General features: G+C 39.6%; 1 protein-coding gene across 1 annotated transcript in view; it reads right to left on the bottom strand.

The window, feature by feature from the left end:
• zmp:0000001236 (mastermind-like protein 2) overlaps window positions 1-17,901 on the bottom strand; it is a 215,507-nt gene that overhangs the window by 85,657 nt on the left and 111,949 nt on the right.

The following is a 17,901-nucleotide window of genomic DNA, read 5'->3' as shown; positions in this document are numbered from 1 at the left end:
ACACACAAAGGCTATGAATATGTTGGTAAGAAGCTAGAAGCACTCAGAGAGTGCAAACCTCCGCCAAGGCCATAGGGTCACTGACCCTAAAGAGATTCCCTCCTTGGCACAGTGATCTATTCAACAATTCAGTGTTACAACAGTGTTACAACTTTCCTGTATATTTGACATCCTTGACCATGAAAACATACCACTAGAACTTGGAATCACTTTTATGTCTTTATTAGTTCAAACGTTATTGTATAAAAACGATTTCTCGGCATTGACAGTTTTCTTCTGGATCTAGCTCCATAACATTTGAAGCTACATCAAATGTGATGACACCTTACTGAATCAGTACAGATTCAGCTACAATTTGGTGTTAGTTGTGCATCTCTAGCTTCATTTGTCACCTCACCATGACACATTTTCTATTTTCCCTATATTTTTGCATATTCTGGATCACCAGATCCAGAATCCGGATCCGATCATCACCAAACTTTGTTGTTTGATAGAACATTTGACTATGTTACACCCTAATTTTTTTCAAGCCTTTCTGCCCTGTTTTTGTGGAGTTAGAAACTAGAATGTCAAAATTCCCCCTATCCCGCAATGATGAAGAATCCTTTAAAAAATTCCTGGATCTGGATCGTGATCCGGATCACCACTAAAATGTAATCACTTGTTCCTCTTGTCATTTCCAACCACTCCACAAAATGTCATCAAAATCCGTTCAAACTTTTTGAGTTATCCTGCTGACAAACAGACAGACAGACAAACAAACAAACAAACAAACTCGACCGAAAACATAACCTCCTTGGCGGAGGTAATAAAAGACTGCATGCATGAGACCATGACAACTTGCTAAAACAAATCTTCCAAATATTCTGTGTCTGCTAAGTTAAACCTGCGTGGATCTTAAACACAAACTAAATTTCAGACATCTTATATATTACTCTGGAACAAACTGGACAAACAGTGTTGTAAAGGTCAATAAGCAGGACGTTAAAGAGCAAGCTTCACTTTCCCTCAGAAGACATGAACAGGAAGCGATCACGGCTCACAGAAATTCCCATTGTAAATAACGGAGAAACAACCTGAGCTTCTCGCATGTTTACATAAAACAAACACAATAGCAACGTCTAAAAGCCCAGATAATACTGTATTTTCATTAGAGTTTTAAGGAACAGTATACAAAGAGTTGTATGTTGCAATGTTAATGCAATCCAGTGTTTACAGCCTGGTACAAAAAATGTTTTGGCTCTCTTTCAAGGTGCGCCAAGCTTGTGGCATCATATTCAAGAAGACCTGAATCTGTAATTGCTGCCAAAGGGGCATCAACAAAGTACTGAGCAAAGGGTGTGAATGCTTATGTACATGTGATTTCTTCATTTATTATTTTTAATAAATTTGCAAAAATTGAAAAAAAAATTCATGTTGTCATTATGGGGTGTTGTAAGCAGAATTTTGAGGGGAAAAAAATTAATTAATTCCATCTTGGAATAAGGCTGTAACATAAAATGTGGGAACAGTGAAGCGTGTGAATACTTTTCGGACATACTGGAAAAACACAAATCCACTAATGTGGTCATTAGTTGCAGTCCAGGATCTGCATGCTGATCTGGCATGTTTTCCACCAAATGCCCTTCCTGATGCAACTCTGCATAGCACAAGTACACAGCTGTAGTTAAGCATCTGCTGACTACATAATTATTTTCAAATGAAAACAGCTCGGTTAAGCTTATATATTAAAATGTAACAATGAAATGCAAGATTTTAAGAAGAGCAGGAAAAACTCTTTTGAAATTAAGATTCTTTGCTACCAAAGTAAAACTTTGGTGAAAACGACTGACAGGGTGAACAAGTGTGCAAGAAGAAATGTCAGATGATGTAATGGCAGTCTGGTGCAGAGTTCACACACAGAAACACAGACAGATATTCAATTGACTTTGGAAGACTTCCATAAGTTCACTGACAGTATGAATCTCATTTGCTGACTGCCATTCACCATCCTCTATTGAATGCAGACTATTAAACATCTCCCCATACTGCTGGGTGTCTGGTTTTCTTCCCCACAAATGCAGATGAAAACAGACCTTCTAATGTTTGCAGCTCATACACATATTCCGTCCTTCATCTGTGCAGTGCCAGAAGACAGACCGGTCCTCATGGTCCAAGGCACTGTCTGAGAAAATGCATCATGAATAATGTAAAGGATGGTGGATGTGTTGCAAAAAGCCACACTGAGACAGAATTGCCTCAGTGCTGCTGCTGCACCATTTAAAAATGAACCGTGTGCAAGAATGTTTCTTAGAATATTTTGTGGCTTGAAATGGGATTTGTCAAAGAAGACCACTGTAATGTGTTCATCTTTACTTCCACACGCTTTTAACCAAAAGAAATCAAAAAACGTGAAAACGTGAAATATTTTCAGAAAAATATTTGCAGTAAAAAAAAAGAATCCTGCTGTTGGTGTGCCGCTGAGCACTCGGCAGCAGTGGCCTCTAAGCTGGCCTGCAATCCTCATGACAGATCTCCAAGTGATCTGAAAATAGATTTTTTGATTAACATTTAATGAGGTTAGAAGCTCTGACTCACTTTGAAAGTGACTCCTGCTCCACAAGAGACTCCGATGTAGATATTATATACCAATTATCTTATCATTTGTGTAATGGAAACACACACACCCGCCATCTAGTGCATACTCACATCACTGAATGCTCATTTATGGATTCTGCTCATATGCACTATACATTTTTTTTAAATAAAGATAGAAAGAAAAAGAAAAAGCTCCATGAATTTCTTTGCCAAATCTCAGGCAATCCCTCCTCAAAGCAAAAATTACAATCTAGAACTGTAGTCATTGGTTGGCATACCTCCAACAAGCTTGCAAAGATAAAGCAAGTAACAGCTCACTCTTGGATCTGCATCTGGATCTTTAACGTTTTTCTCCATATTACTACAACCACAATTTACACTGAGGACCTGATTTACTAAGATCGCATATAGCGAGTGCCGAATTACGTGGGCAATACAAACTTTTGTGCAATAGAGAGTTTTGTTTGTAATTTACCAGGATTTAATGCGCAATTGATAGCGGACGGTAACGTTGATGTAAGATAGCAATACATACATACAGCCCAGTCTTACGGTATCAGGCTCGAGGCCAAATGTGAAGCAACTGGAATGAGAATCAGCACCTTCAAATCTGAGACCATGGTCCTCTGTTGGAAAATGGTGGATTGTCCCCTCTGGGTTAGGGGAGAGTTACTGCCTGGTTGTAATGCAAGGTTGTGAGACTTGGATGCTAACTGGTGACCTTAGGCAATGACTGGATGGAAGTCTGGTTCAAGGTCACTTCAGACTTTGTGTCAAACAGGGGAGATGAAGTATCACTTGCATTGTGACGTAACATCAACTATGACGTAGTGAAGACCCCAAGGGCTGCAGAAGGCCAAGGGGATACCCCTGTTTCATCTGGCTGCAGTCAATGGATAGTTATTTTCAAGAGGTGGGGAAGGATGGGGATGGGTATTGATACGATTTTTTCGATATCGATACCATTGTCGATTTGGATTATTGATCCGATTCCTTATCGATTCCCTTATCGACACCTCTTATGAATTTTCTGAAAGTAGGCTTTACAGGTTTTCTATGTCAACAACATTTTACTGAGTCTTAAAAGTAAATACATGTGCAATTGGTCAATGGAGCCTTAAACTGTGGACATAAATAAACTGTACATGGTGGATCCTTGATCTCTGGACATAAATAGAAATAAACAACATCTGTAGTTATTGTCAAAAGCATTTCCTTTCAGACATTATTGGCTTGAATGTCTTTCCATACATCTGAGCTGAGCTCTTGCAGTTGGCTGTGGTGCATGTCAGGATGTAATTCATAAAAAATGCAGGACGTCTCAGTTTGAGAGGAAAAAAAAACATTTTAATGTATTGTAGTTTATTGTCTGTATTACAGCATTTGGAAAGAGGTGTCATTTTATTTAAAGCAGCAATTTGTTTAGAAGTTATTAATTCCAACCGGACTCTGTCTAGGCAAAGAGCCATGCAGCGTTTGGAGCTGTGCCAACGGAACAGAGGACGATTCTCATTTCATGACCGTAACAAGACAAGAGTCCCAGTTAGTGACTTTAATCCAAACAAAAGTGACTCATGATTAACATATTTTAATGTCTTTGAGAGGGGTTAAGAAGCGGACTTGCCGCTTCTGAAGAGCAGAAAATCAAAGAACCAATGAGCCAGCAGATCGAAGCATTACTTCATTGGTTCACGCTTCAAACTGGAGTCATGCTGCAGAAACGGTTGATTACAGAGCCGCTGTAGGGTCTGTAATCAATGTAGAGGAAGAGGAATGATAATTTTCCCGACAAACACCCTCAAAAACTAAGGCTGCTCTGAAGGACCAATAAGGGAATCGTTAAGCAAAAAGACTAAGAGATCTGCGCTCTCGTTGTGCAACATGTACATAGCATAAGTTCATACGGGAAAATGGTGTACTGTTTTGTTTTCATCTGCAATCACCGAAGCAGTTGCAAAACTTTTTTTTTTTCGGTTTCCAGTGGAGAAGACGAGGCAGATGGGAGACATTGTGTCGGTAAGTGTTAGCCTACACAGCTAACCAGAGTAGCTCCGTTTTCTCGCCTACAAAACCACCTCAACACATTTGTGCTTTGGGTCATAAAAAAATGCAACACGTCCACTTTCCCACTACATCGTCACTTTTTCTTTGCATTTTCACTTTGTGTGTACAGTAATATGCCCAAAAACCCATTGAAAATGCTGTGGTTTGTCCCCCGGAAGTAACTAGTGTTCAGAGTCAATTTAGCAGCCATGACCCAGAAGTTCTTAAGTCTTTCAAACCCAATACTTAGGCTCACTGACCAAGTAGAACTACTACAGTATTAGGATTTATGCAGTGTGGCACTTCCTGGAACTTTCTTGCAGCTAGTCCTGCTCAGTTGCTAAAACAAAGCACATGGCACAGCCGGAAATTCTGACGGTTACACCCTGGAGATCTGTGTGTGGACAAATGAAATCTCCACAGAGGCCGGAAGGAGGCAGAAGTTTTGCTGGGAAGTGGGCTTTAGTTGTGTTTATGCTTACTGCCTCAGATCATTGACATTATGAGGAGACTGAATTGTCTCAGACACAACACTGGGAGTCTGAAACTTTGGACACTTCTATAACCTAAACTTGACATTGTTTCAAGGATGTTTGATTGTTCCTATTTTAAGAGCTAGTGATGCCAAAATATGTGTGTCACCTGACTGTCGACACACTTTTTTAGAAGGTAGTGGCCATTAAAACAATTCAAGACAGAGATCAAAACAAATATCCTAAGGCAGATTTGGATCACCATCAAATTTTAATTAGGCCATTAATTTTCATTGCACAGCTGTGCTGTTTCACAGTCAGAGTACACAAGTATGTGTCACTGGCACCAAAAAATCAAAGTGGTTACTTTGGTCAAGTTTTTCATCCATATCTAACTGCTGACTGGGGTACTTAAATGTCCAAAGTTTCAGACCTGTCAGATGTTTGCATATTTGAGCTCACAGATATAATCTGCTATACTTTCCGGAGAGGATTTTGTTTTTTGACTAAGATAATTGTGTAAATTATATATACAGTAATGTTCAGAATAATAGTAGTGCTATGTGACTAAAAAGATTAATCCAGGTTTTGAGTATATTTCTTATTGTTACATGGGAAACAAGGTACCAGTAGATTCAGTAGATTCTCACAAATCCAACAAGACCAAGCATTCATGATATGCACACTCTTATGCCGCGTTCACACCAGGCGCGACCAGACGCTACAAATTCGCGGGGGTCGCGTGGCGACGGACGCGCCACCATCGCCCGGTGTGTTGCTCTGCTTTTGCTGCAAAAATTCGCCCCAGTGCATCATCAAATAAGAGGAGCTTCCATTCCGCTCGCCGGCTCTGGTTGTCAGTCAAGTTAACATGACGGACCTTGATCACACGGAGCGAGTTATTGTGGAAAGCTGACAAATGTCATGAGATGTTCCCAATTTAAGGAGTATCATTATTTGCTGCAGGAGCTGCTTCTGGATGACGGCCGCTTTCAGCAGTCCTTCTGCCTCTGCGGGACCCAGTTTGAGGACCTCCTCTCCTGTTCATGCGCGCACATGTAAACAATAAAAAAAAAAAAGAAACTCTGCTGTCTGCTGTGGGGCTGCAGCTCGCTCTTCCCCCCAAAAACTCTGTCATAATTGTGTTTAGAAACCAGTAACCATTTGTTTTATTATACATCTGTGTAGTTAATTAATAAAATATTCTCCACAGACGATTCGCTCACGCGCGCACGTAAAAAAAAAAAAAAAGAAAGAAACGCTGCTGCTTGCTCCAGGGCTGCTCCTCACTCTTTCCCAAAAAACTGTCATAATTGTGTTTAAAAACCAGTCACCATTTGCTTTATTATACATCTCTGTAGTTAATAAGTAAAATAATCTTCATGGATGATTCGCTCGCTCGCGAGTTAAGATAAAAAGAAACTCCACTCCCGCTGCTGCGGGGCTGCTGCTCACTCCAAAAACTCTGTCATAATTGTGAAATAAAGAACAAAAGAGACATAAGTCCTGCTCACAGGCTGCTACCAGATACAGGACATGTTCACATCTTCAGTCAAACTCCAGACATCTCCACGTCATTCAGTCCCTGATTGGTCATCGCGGCGCGACGAGATGAAAAAGTTCAGATTTTTCAACTTGGGGAGGAGGGCAATGCGACGTGATGCGACGCAATATCGCACCACAAACACGCCAATCACTCAAAATCGCTTCACTCGCGTCACTTCATTCTCGTCCATCGCGTCACGCTGCGTGACTTGGCGCCAAAACGCGTTGTTCCATAGGGATTACATGGCAACCTGTCGCTGCTGTTGCTCATGTCGCGCCCGGTGTGAACGCAGCATTAAGGCTATGAAATTGGGCTATTAGTAAAAAAAGTAGAAAAAGGGGTGTTCACAATAATAGTAGCATCTGCTGTTGATGCTACAAACTTAAAACTATTATGTTCAAACTGCTTTTTTTTTAGCAGTTTTTAGCATTTTGATGGTTGTTTTCTGTTTTCTTCCATGCGTCTCTGGTTTTTTGTCCATTTTAAAGCATTGGAGATCATTGTAGATGGACAGCCTATAATTTTTTGCACCTGCGTATAAGTTTTCCCCTCTCCAATCAACTTTTTAATCAAACTACGCTGTTCTTCTGAACGTCTTGAACATCCCATTTTCCTCAGGCTTTCAAAGAGAAAAGCATGTTCAACAGGTGCTGGCTTCATCCTTAAATAGGGGACACCTTATTCACACCTGTTTGTTCCACAAAATTGACAAACACTCTGACTGAATGCCACACTGTTATTATTGTGAACACCCCCTTTTCTACTTTTTTTTTTACTAATAGCCCAATTTCATAGCCTTAAGAGTGTGCATATCATGAATGCTTGGTCTTGTTGGATTTGTGAGAATCTACTGGTACCTTGTTTCCTATGTAACAATAAGAAATATACTCAAAACCTGGATTAATCTTTTTAGTCACATAGCACTACTATTATTCTGAACACTACTGTAGATTAGTGCAATCTACCCATACACACTATCTAAAACAGTTAATGGTAAGTATGTACTCAGAGTATACAACTGCTATTGTGTTTTTGCATTCTCAAATAACGATGGACTACAAGCATTTCTGGAGAGGCCAGTTTTTAACAGATGGAGAGTTACACCCTAATATTAAATAATAGAAAATTTATTGTCATTGCACATATATACATACATACAACAAAACTTGTCCTCGGCACTGAACCCATCCTAATTACAGTTAGACACAATCTAACCACTAGGAGCAGTGGGCAGCCACAGTCCAGCGCCTGGGGACCAACTCCAGATGTAGACGCTGCCTTGGTCAGGAGCAGAAAAAGAAACAGACACTAAATAAGCATGTTTTTGATTGTGGGAGGAAACCAGAGTGCCCGGAGGAAACACACACAGACACAGAGAGAACATGCAAACTCCACACATAAAGGCCAGGAATCGATCCCACGACCTTCTTGCTGTGAGGCACCAGTGTTAACCACTAAACCACTGTTCTGACATTTATGCAAATTAGGTACACATCCTTTTGTGGCATCACAGATAGCGCTTACCTCTTTCAAACAAAAAACAATTATTCACCTAACACCGATGCTTGAGTTTGAAGTGCACTCCACTTCCAGAGAGGACATTTTTGACAGACATTTTATTTTTGAATGCCTGTTTCAAGTTGTTTCCCCACTGAGCAATGATCCTGGGAGTTAGATTGTTATAAAGCAGGCTTTGATTGGGAAATTAGTCCATTTAGCGGTTACCTACTAAATAAATAATAGTTCTGGCAGCCCATCAAAATTCGACATCATGGAAATGACACAGATATTTTGGTAAAAACTGGTATATTAGAGTTCTGTCGGTAAACAAATGGGTAGAGCAAACCAAATGACCAATGCTGCTTACAGACCAGTAGTAGTTATCCATGTATGCCAAACTAAACTTTGTTGGTCATTTCCACCATTTCCACTGATGTACCTTGATTGTAAATCAGCTCAGCTGTACAATGAAATTTGGTGCTTCTCCACAGGGTTGCATTGATACAATATAGAAACAGTATCATTCAGCATAAATGGATAGACACAAATATAAAATTACAAAAATCTAAACAGCCAATACCACACTGTGGGTCAGTCTGTTAGTAACTAATTGTTGGACTTACTTGAAATAATATTTCACACTCCCAGTAATAGTTACTGCATAATCTCAATGTTAGTTATTGCACAATCTTAGACGAGAAGCACTCAGAGAGCGCAAACCTCTGCTAAGGCCATAGGGTCACTGACGTCACATGGAATACCCTTTGGCAAAGAGACTTATTCCACATCGTTTCACACATCTACCGTCATGTTTCAGATTCAGTGGTTAACCCTCTGGGGTCCGAGGGCGTTTTTTGGACAGTTCACTTGCCTGGCATAAATGTTTTATTATTTCTGTAAACAGCTCTCCCTGCATCCCACAATCAAGTTTTATGTCTCTTTTTTCAGGACAACCTGTACTTTCAAAATATATATGCTATAGTTGTGTTTTATAAGTGTAATACAGGTTTACAATCAGAAATAAGAAAGAAAAAAGTAAAGCGGAAATAATTTTCCACACACATTTATTCAAAACACATAGCAAACTAGAATAAACAACTGTTCTGACACTTTATAAAGGTAATTTGGGCTCTTGTGAGAAAGACTGTACAACAAAAAGGTTCAAACAATAAACGCAAATGCACATTTTGAACAATATATACAAAATGGTCTATGCATTTTGTTTGTCTTCATCTCAAAACAATTTCTGTCTGCTATTACACAAAGGTCACATCACAAACTTCTACTATGAAGTTGACTGTGTGTTTGAAAGCAACATTCACACTTCGAGGCACATTCAGTTTCAGGAGTGGCCCCTCCCCCTTCACTCCACTGATATGGTAAACAGCGCTTTACACCAGAGCGAGAGCTTGCCACAGGCTTATCCAGTAACATTCACAGGAAAACTAGTCCAGCAATCCTGATACTAGGCTCTCCATCTGCTCCGTCTGCTCACTTTCATTTTCGCTGTGCGTAATGGTGCAGGGCACATTGGAGCAGCCAGGGGGCTATTCAAACGGGCCAACTAGTAACACATCACTCCTACAAACAATCTTTGGTGTGTCACGTAAGGTGAATCTGCCCTACAAATGGATTTTGGAAAACCATGTGACGGTGAACCAATTCCAATTGGACACTCACATTGCTCATGTCATCATATAGCTTCTATAGGAGTACAAAGATGGTGGAACGTCCGCGGAGTTAACTTTTCAGCAAAAAAAAGTAAGTTTCTATCTCATATCATTAAAAAGTTATTTATAATTTAGTAAAACTTGGTCTCAGCTGTCGTATATGACGGAGTCAGCCCCAGAGGGTTAAACCCTTAGATCTTCAGCAAATGTATTTATAAAGAGAAACTGCATGAACTACACAAGTTTTTTTTATTTTCTCATAACAAGTTTATTCAATGAGGAGAAACAAATGCTAAATTATTGTTGTGTCGTAACTTAATTTTTGTTCAGCCTTTGTGACCTGTCTTCATAAAGTTAGATGCAAAAATCTTGAAATTGGCCCTATCCTGCAATGATAAAGAATCCTTAAAAAATTACTGGATCCAGATCGTGTTCTGGATCATTACCAAAATTTAATGCCTTCTAAGTTAGGCCAAGATACACCCCTGGTAAAACATTTCATTGAAATCTGTTGAGGATTTTTTGAGTAATCCTGATAACAAACCAACCAACAAACAAACGGACGCAACCGAAAACATAACCTCCTTGGTGGAGGTAAAAATGTTGATGTTGAGTTCAGTTCCACGATGGCATGCAGGTAGAAACCGTTGGAGAATTATGTAACAACCTGTATGAGTACAATCTAATCCTTTTCTGTGAAATTCCGTGTGTTTTGGGGGTACCAAAAGCAGCAAGAAAAGAACAAGGAGCAAAGTTAAATGTAGTTTGTCTAAAACCACAAAGAATACGATGCAGAAAAATGTCCCTCTGACCAACTTCTGTAGTAGTCCACAATATTTTATGTCATTCATTTGTCATTCTTCTCAGAGTATAAAAGTAAGTCCCTTCAGCTGCTCTCTTGCTTGCACTCGGGGTTGCCACAGCAAATCCGAGGTGGATCTGCAAGTTGAATTGGCACAAGTTTTACACTGAATGTCGTTCCTGACGCAACTCCACATTACATGGAGAAATGTGACAGGGGTGAGATCTGAACCAGGAACCTGCTACACCGAAACCAAGTGCACTATCCACTTGGCCACCACCTGCAGTCTTCTCAGAGTTTGTTTTTTTTTGGTCATTTCTAGCATCCAGTGACTTTAACTCATATAAATGTAGTGTGATAATTTCATAGAATGTTGAGTATTGTCTCAGTTGTGTAATCGCAACACTAATGCAACACAGTCAAAAATAAATACACATTTGACACTGTACTGTCATGGACTACACAACTCATAAAAGTTTCAAAACTTTGCAAATTGGCTTTCCCAACACAAGGAACGATACAAGCCCGTGTGTTTGATAGTGATCAGTGAAATACTCACAGTGGATCAAATGTTGGTGTTTTTAAAATATATATTTAACCTTTGGAATGCTGCTCTTTGACGTGTGCTGGTGCAGTGATGTGCCTGACCTTGGCCGTGTCAGCAGAGGCTGTGTATTCCTGGGAGCTGATAGGCTGATAGCTCATGTGTCAGGCCGAGTGCTGCGGTGATGCTGAGCACTGTGGATGTGGCTCTGGGTGAACCATCACGGGAATGTGACGCCGGGCCTCCTGGTACCATCTGTCAGTCCAGTGGCACAGCCCTCAGTGCTGTGCATGCTGGAAGGGTCTGGGAATATTCGAAGGTTTTGTGTACGTGCGTGTCTGTGTTGCGTGTGAGTGTGTGCCTCAACAAAAGACTCTGAGCTTGCAAGCCTTTAATCTATTCACCAGAGCCCTGAAACATGTTGCAATCTGCTCCTGCAAGACTTAGAAACCCTCCTCTCTGCATTTGACATGGAAAAAACAGTCCCAAAAATAAAGAAATAAATACAACTATTGTGTTCCTAAGGAGACATAATATTTATGTGGTGCTGCAAGTTTCATGTTATTGCAAGACGGGATTTTAGCTGTTTTTTTTTGTTTTTTTTTTTGCTAGATAAGAAACAAGAGCATTCAGACCATTGCCAATAATCAGCTGTCATACAGAATTGAGCTATCTGCTTTCAGAATGCTGGGAGATTGTCCACGGCTCAGTTTAATTACAGGCTTTCTGCTCAATGTATGAAGCTGGAAGCCATGGCACTGTATCCAATGAAACTGAACAAAACATTCAACGTAACTTGACAATTTTAATTATTTAAAGGAAGGTATGAAAGCTGAGGTTGCTGTGAGACATTAAATACACTGACACAGGGGATTATAGATTAACTTAAATCAGGTCAGTAGGGCTGTGGTAGACTGTTCTATCTTTTCTCTTAAATTTTTTCTTTTTTAATCCTCATGATGCTCACTATAAAGTCACTGCTTGCTTTTTTGTTTGCTTTTTACACATTAGAAGTTTGGTGACAAAATATGTGATGTATTCACTGCTGTGCAAAAAGGAAATCAATCAAGCCTGATTGGTTAATTGTGTGAGATTTCAGACCGTATAATATCGAGTGTAAGGTCGCAAAATATTCAACCGTTTCACATTTAATGTATTACTCCGCACCGTGACCGGCCACATGCGCTGCTACGCAGATGTCAAAAATGGCTGAGAGCAAGAGAAATTTGCGTACTGACGACGATGCCGAAATGGGTGAATTTAAGGTACCATACAAAGGTATTGATGTGATTCTTATACAGAATTACCTTTTCACATTTGATGGATTTTCACATTTGATGGATTACTCTGCGCCCTGACCGCTGATGGAGCAACGCTGCCTTGAAGGGAAGCCTCGCCGACAGAATTACCTCCAGAAAAATAAGACGTGCAAACGATGGAAATGATGGATTAGAATGGGAATAATCCCCTTGTGTGTGATGATTTGAAGACTTTCATGCTGGGCGACTCCTTTTTAAATTCCTTTTTAAAGCTCAATTTGTGACCGTATAACCAGCATGAACATCTGCAAATCATCACACACAACAGGGTTATTCCCAAAATACATATATTCATCACCTTCCTAAAATAATGGCCTAAATCATATTCTCCAAAACATGACGTAGGCCATTATTTTAAGACAGTGACGTGTATATATATATATATATATATATATATATATATATATATATATATATATATATATATGTTGTAATGTGTTAACATGGTGTTGTAATGATAAACAGTGATCCTGAATGCATCCACTCCAGATCAAAGTACAACACAGTCTCACACATTTTAATGCAAACAGGTCATTTTGATTGAATGTCAGTCTGTGATGAGTTGAGTATGTCCACTGCGTCACTGTGTGCTGTGTGGGGAATTGCTAACCCTACTCCTAACCCTAACCCTAACCTAAACATAGATGAATGTTCCCTGATGACACAGAAGTGACACACCTTCACTAAATGATGCAATGGAGGTCCTCAACTCTCATCATGACAGAAAAAGGCACTGACCAAGCATAAAAATGTTACAATTGGGGATGAGAATTTGTGATTAAAGACGGTATCATATTGCTGATTTGTGATGCTCAACGTCTCCACTACTGGTGCCAGTAGTACTTAGTTGAATTAAGGGTCGCGGGGGACTGGAGCCTATCCCAGCAGTCATACAGCGCAAGGCGGGGTACACCCTGGATAGGACACCAGTCTGTAACAGGGCCACATATAGACAATAGGGTGGTTCAAAAAAATAAAAGTTGGAAATTCATTACTCTCACCCCTTCATTTTATGATGCTTTGGGAAAAAAGAAAGCCTGCCAAATATTTTTGTCATACATTAATATTTAGAGGTAGCACATCATAGCTGAAGGTTGTAAATATATCAATTATCGCTGCCCGAGTGCCCGTGCAATAGGTTATCCATTATCCAGTATCTAATCACATCACTTATAAAGAGGATAGAAGTTAACCACCTGAGTGTAACTAAAGTATAATTTTATATTCAATTTAAAACTATACCTGAGTTTAAATATTTCTCACAAACAACATACTTTCAAAAATGTTATTTTAGGCTACAAGCTGAAAATTTTGCTTCAATTCACAGCTTTTTTTCTTTCAGATCTTTGGTGATGGTGAATCTAACATGAGATAAATGTAAAACGAGACACTTGCTGACTTAACATGCTTAACCATTAACTGGAAACTTGAGTAAAACATGTCAGCTACTAGAAGTAGAACATTTGTATACCTTATTGGTTCCACCGACTGAAATAAAGGGAAACAAATTGCCCTCAAATGGGCAAATACTCAATGTATTTTTCAAGAATCGCAATACAGACAAGCAGAAGAAAGATGAAACAGTGTTTTGTGAATCTTTGGAGGACTTGTTTGACATGGCACATCAGGATGTCCTAACAATGATAAAGTTTGAAGATGACAGACAGTTCCTACTTGCTCAGCGAGAGAAAGGTAGAGGATGCATGACAGGCATAGATAAAATACAAACTGCCAAAGAACAAAGAGCAGAAAAAAGGAAAGCTGCAGAAGCAAAATACAAAGAGAAACTGGAGGAGCCTGGACCATCTAATGTCTCACTACCTGATACTGTCTCCAGCCAGAGTGAAGAGAACACAGAAAGTCCAGATGAAGAATTTGTTATGCCAGTGCCACAAAAAGCCAGTAAAATTAAAGCTGTTGTAACACCAGGACTTGCAGCAGCATTGGATAGGACCAAAACAACAGACAGAAGTGCCACCTATATTCTGACTGAAACGGCAGCAAGTCTTGGTCATGATGCAAGCAACTTAAATATTATTATCATGTAAAGGATGTTCTCTTATTTTACACAGCTGTATAATTGGTTCTTGTGCTGATTCATACATTTTTGAATATTAAGTACTGCAAGGCATAAAGAATATTATTGTTTGGAGCTAGATCAAAATATATGTGGAAATATATAAAGCATAGACTTATTTAAATTTATCAATAATGAAACAGTATTTCATCAATAAAATGAAAATGCAATGTTTGATTGTTACAAAATCTTCGCTACCCCAGTATGTAGGTATTGTAGCAGCATGATACATGTACGAGAAGAACTGCATCTCACAATTCATGTTTTAGTGTTAACTATTTTATGGGATATGAAAAGATTTGATTTTCCAATGTATTGCCATAATTTCTGTCCTGACATATCAATATTAAACTGACAGAAATAATTTGGAAATATCTGGAAATTACCATACTATATGACAAAGTTATTGCGAGCAAAATCTTTAAGGGCTGTGTGCTACCAGTAAAAATTATTAGAGTTTTATGAAATTGTACATGATGTGTTTTTATGTTAGGTACAACAAATTTAGAGGGTGAGACTTGAAGTTTTTTGAAAAAAAAATTTTGACCATTTTTATGGACCACCCTAATAGACAAACAAACACATTCACACTCGCATACACAACTACGGACAATTTAAAGTTACCAATTCACCTAACCCGCGTGTCTTTGGATGTGGGAGGAAGCCAGAGCACCCGGTGGGAACCCACGCAAACACGGGGAGAACATGCAGACTCCACGGGTAGAACATGCAGACTCCACACAGAAAGGCCACAGGTGGTAATCGAACCCATGACCTTCTCGCTGTGGGGCAACAGTGCTAACCACTAATCCACCGTGCTACCCAGTGGTGGGCACAGCTAACCAAAAATTTAGCTTTGATAACCACTGAACTGCTAACTGAAAAGTTAACTTTTATAATGGTAAACTGATAAACCACTAAAAAAAATTTTGTTACAGCTAACGGCTATGTAGCTTCTCTAAAAATATTCATCCTATCAATGTTCGGTTTTGGTTCTATTCATACTTGACCCAGAATACATAAGCATACCAAATGGCAAATGTCATCTTTCCACAGTTTGTGCATGATCAAAATTGAACGCGCACACGCACAGCTTTTGGTCTTTTCTGCAATCTGCTGTAAGCAGGTGCTTTTAATTTGACAAACAGAGATGGTGGTAAAATACATTAAAAGCAATACATATTTCACTCATGGTACCAACATGACACTTAAGTCACTCATGGTAACAGCAACGTGACCATTAACAAAACTGAATAAACCAATTGAACTACAAAAACAATCAATCAATAACACTAACAACACTGTTAAACTAACATGAACCACAATAACAACATTTACAACCTCAAAACCTCGAACTCCCATGGTGCATCACAGCACAATGTCCATTGTTTACTGGTTAGCTGAAATAGCTAATTTCTCAAAAAGTATTTGTCCTATAAACTTTCCATTTTCACAGTGTTAATCCTTGACCCAAAATACATAGGTATACCAAATGGCAATTGTTAGCTTTTCACAGTTTGTGCATGATCAAAATTGAATACACACATGCACAGCTTTTTGTCTTTTCTGCAATCTGCTGTAAGCAGGTGCTTTTAATTTGACAAACAGAGATGGTGGCAGAATACATTAAAAGCAATACACATTTCTCTCATGGTACCAACATGACACTTAAGTCACTCATGGTAACAGCAACATGACCCTTAACAAAACTGAATAAATCAACTGAACTATAAAAACTCAATCAATCAATAACACTAACAACACTTGTTAAACTCACATGAACCACAATAACATTTACAACCTTAAAACCTCAAATTCCCATAGTGCATCGCAGCACAATGTCCATTGTTTACTGGTTAGCTAAAATAGCTAATTTCTCCAAAAATATTTGTCCTATAAATTTTCCATTTTCACAGTGTTAATCCTTGACCCAAAATACTTAAGTATACCAAATGGTAAATGTCAGCTCTCCCAGGTTTCGCCATGATCGAAGCCATACACACATATATCTATCATCTATAAATGGAAGAAGTTCAGATTCACCAGGACTCTTCTTAGAGCTGGCTGCCCGTCTAAACTGAGTGATCAGGGGAGAAGGGCCTGAGTCAGGGAGGTGACCAACAACCCAATGGTCACTCTGTCAGAGCCCCAGCTTTCATATGTGGCGAGAGAGGAACTTTCCAGAAGGACAACATCTCTGCAGCAATCCACCAATCAGGCCTGTATGGTAGAGTGGCCACATGGAAGCCATTCCTTTGTAATAGGCACATGGCAGCCCACCTGGAGTTTGCCAAAAGGCACCTGAGAAACAAAATTTTCTGGTCTGATGAGACAAAGATTGAACTCTTTGATGTGAATGCCAGGTGTCATGTTTGAGGGAAACCACGCGCCATCCCTACAGTGAAACATGGTGGTGGCAACATCAAGCCACCAGGCATCGTTGTTACGCTGAGCAGCGTTGTGATTAGATTAGACCGGTTTATGAAACCGGGCCCAGGAATAATCCGCAAAATGAAGGAAATTTTTTTTAGTATTATTTTAAAGAATTATTTTAAGAAATTATTTTGAAACTATCCAGATCCTAAATCAATGATCCTGCACAAGGACACACGCCCTCATGCATAAAAAACAAAGATGCATGCTGGGGGTAAGAAAATATTTCCGTGACTGTGTACTACGTGATTTATAGTTATCCACCAGGCATCATTCATCTGTATGTGTTGTGTGTATCTGTTAAGAAAAACATTTTGGTTTCTGTATTATTCCAAAGTTAAATATCTGCCACTCATAAAGTCTCATACTACAGCATTTAACTCTAACGACCAAATCTTACAGAACACGTGAGCGCCTTCCACTGAACCCACAGTCAGTAATGAAGTGAGGGTGGTTCTTTGTGCCGAAAAGGTGGACGGCTTTATAGGCTGCAGATAAAAGCAGATGTTGTGTGTTTGCGTGGAACCTAAGGGTGCACAGGGATGTGACTGTGGGTTCATGTGCTTCTCTAATCAGGCTGGCACGTGCCGGGACGGAGCAGCACACTGCAGAGGTGGGCTACTTTTGGCTCATCAGCACTTCGCATCCCCACACTTCCTGACACAGTTGTATTAAATTGAGGCTGCCCTCCAGAGAGCAGGCAGCAGTGCAGGATGAGCCGCAGCAAGAGAGAGAGAGAGAGAGAGAGAGAGAGAGAGAGAGAGAGAGAGAGAGACACAGCCTCTGGGAAATGATAAGAACTCCTTTGAAGAGAAATCATCCATTATGTTTACTGAATGAGAATTTTTTTTTTTAACAATTACTGTTCATCAGCTCCAACATTCTGCATGGAGAAACACGGCTCACTGTCTCAACAA

The sequence above is a fragment of the Thalassophryne amazonica genome, chromosome 4, assembly GCF_902500255.1.
Source record: "Thalassophryne amazonica chromosome 4, fThaAma1.1, whole genome shotgun sequence".
Lineage (NCBI taxonomy): Eukaryota > Metazoa > Chordata > Actinopteri > Batrachoidiformes > Batrachoididae > Thalassophryne > Thalassophryne amazonica.
The sequence above is the reverse complement of the archived record's forward strand: the minus strand, read 5'-3'. Positions and strand labels throughout refer to the sequence as shown.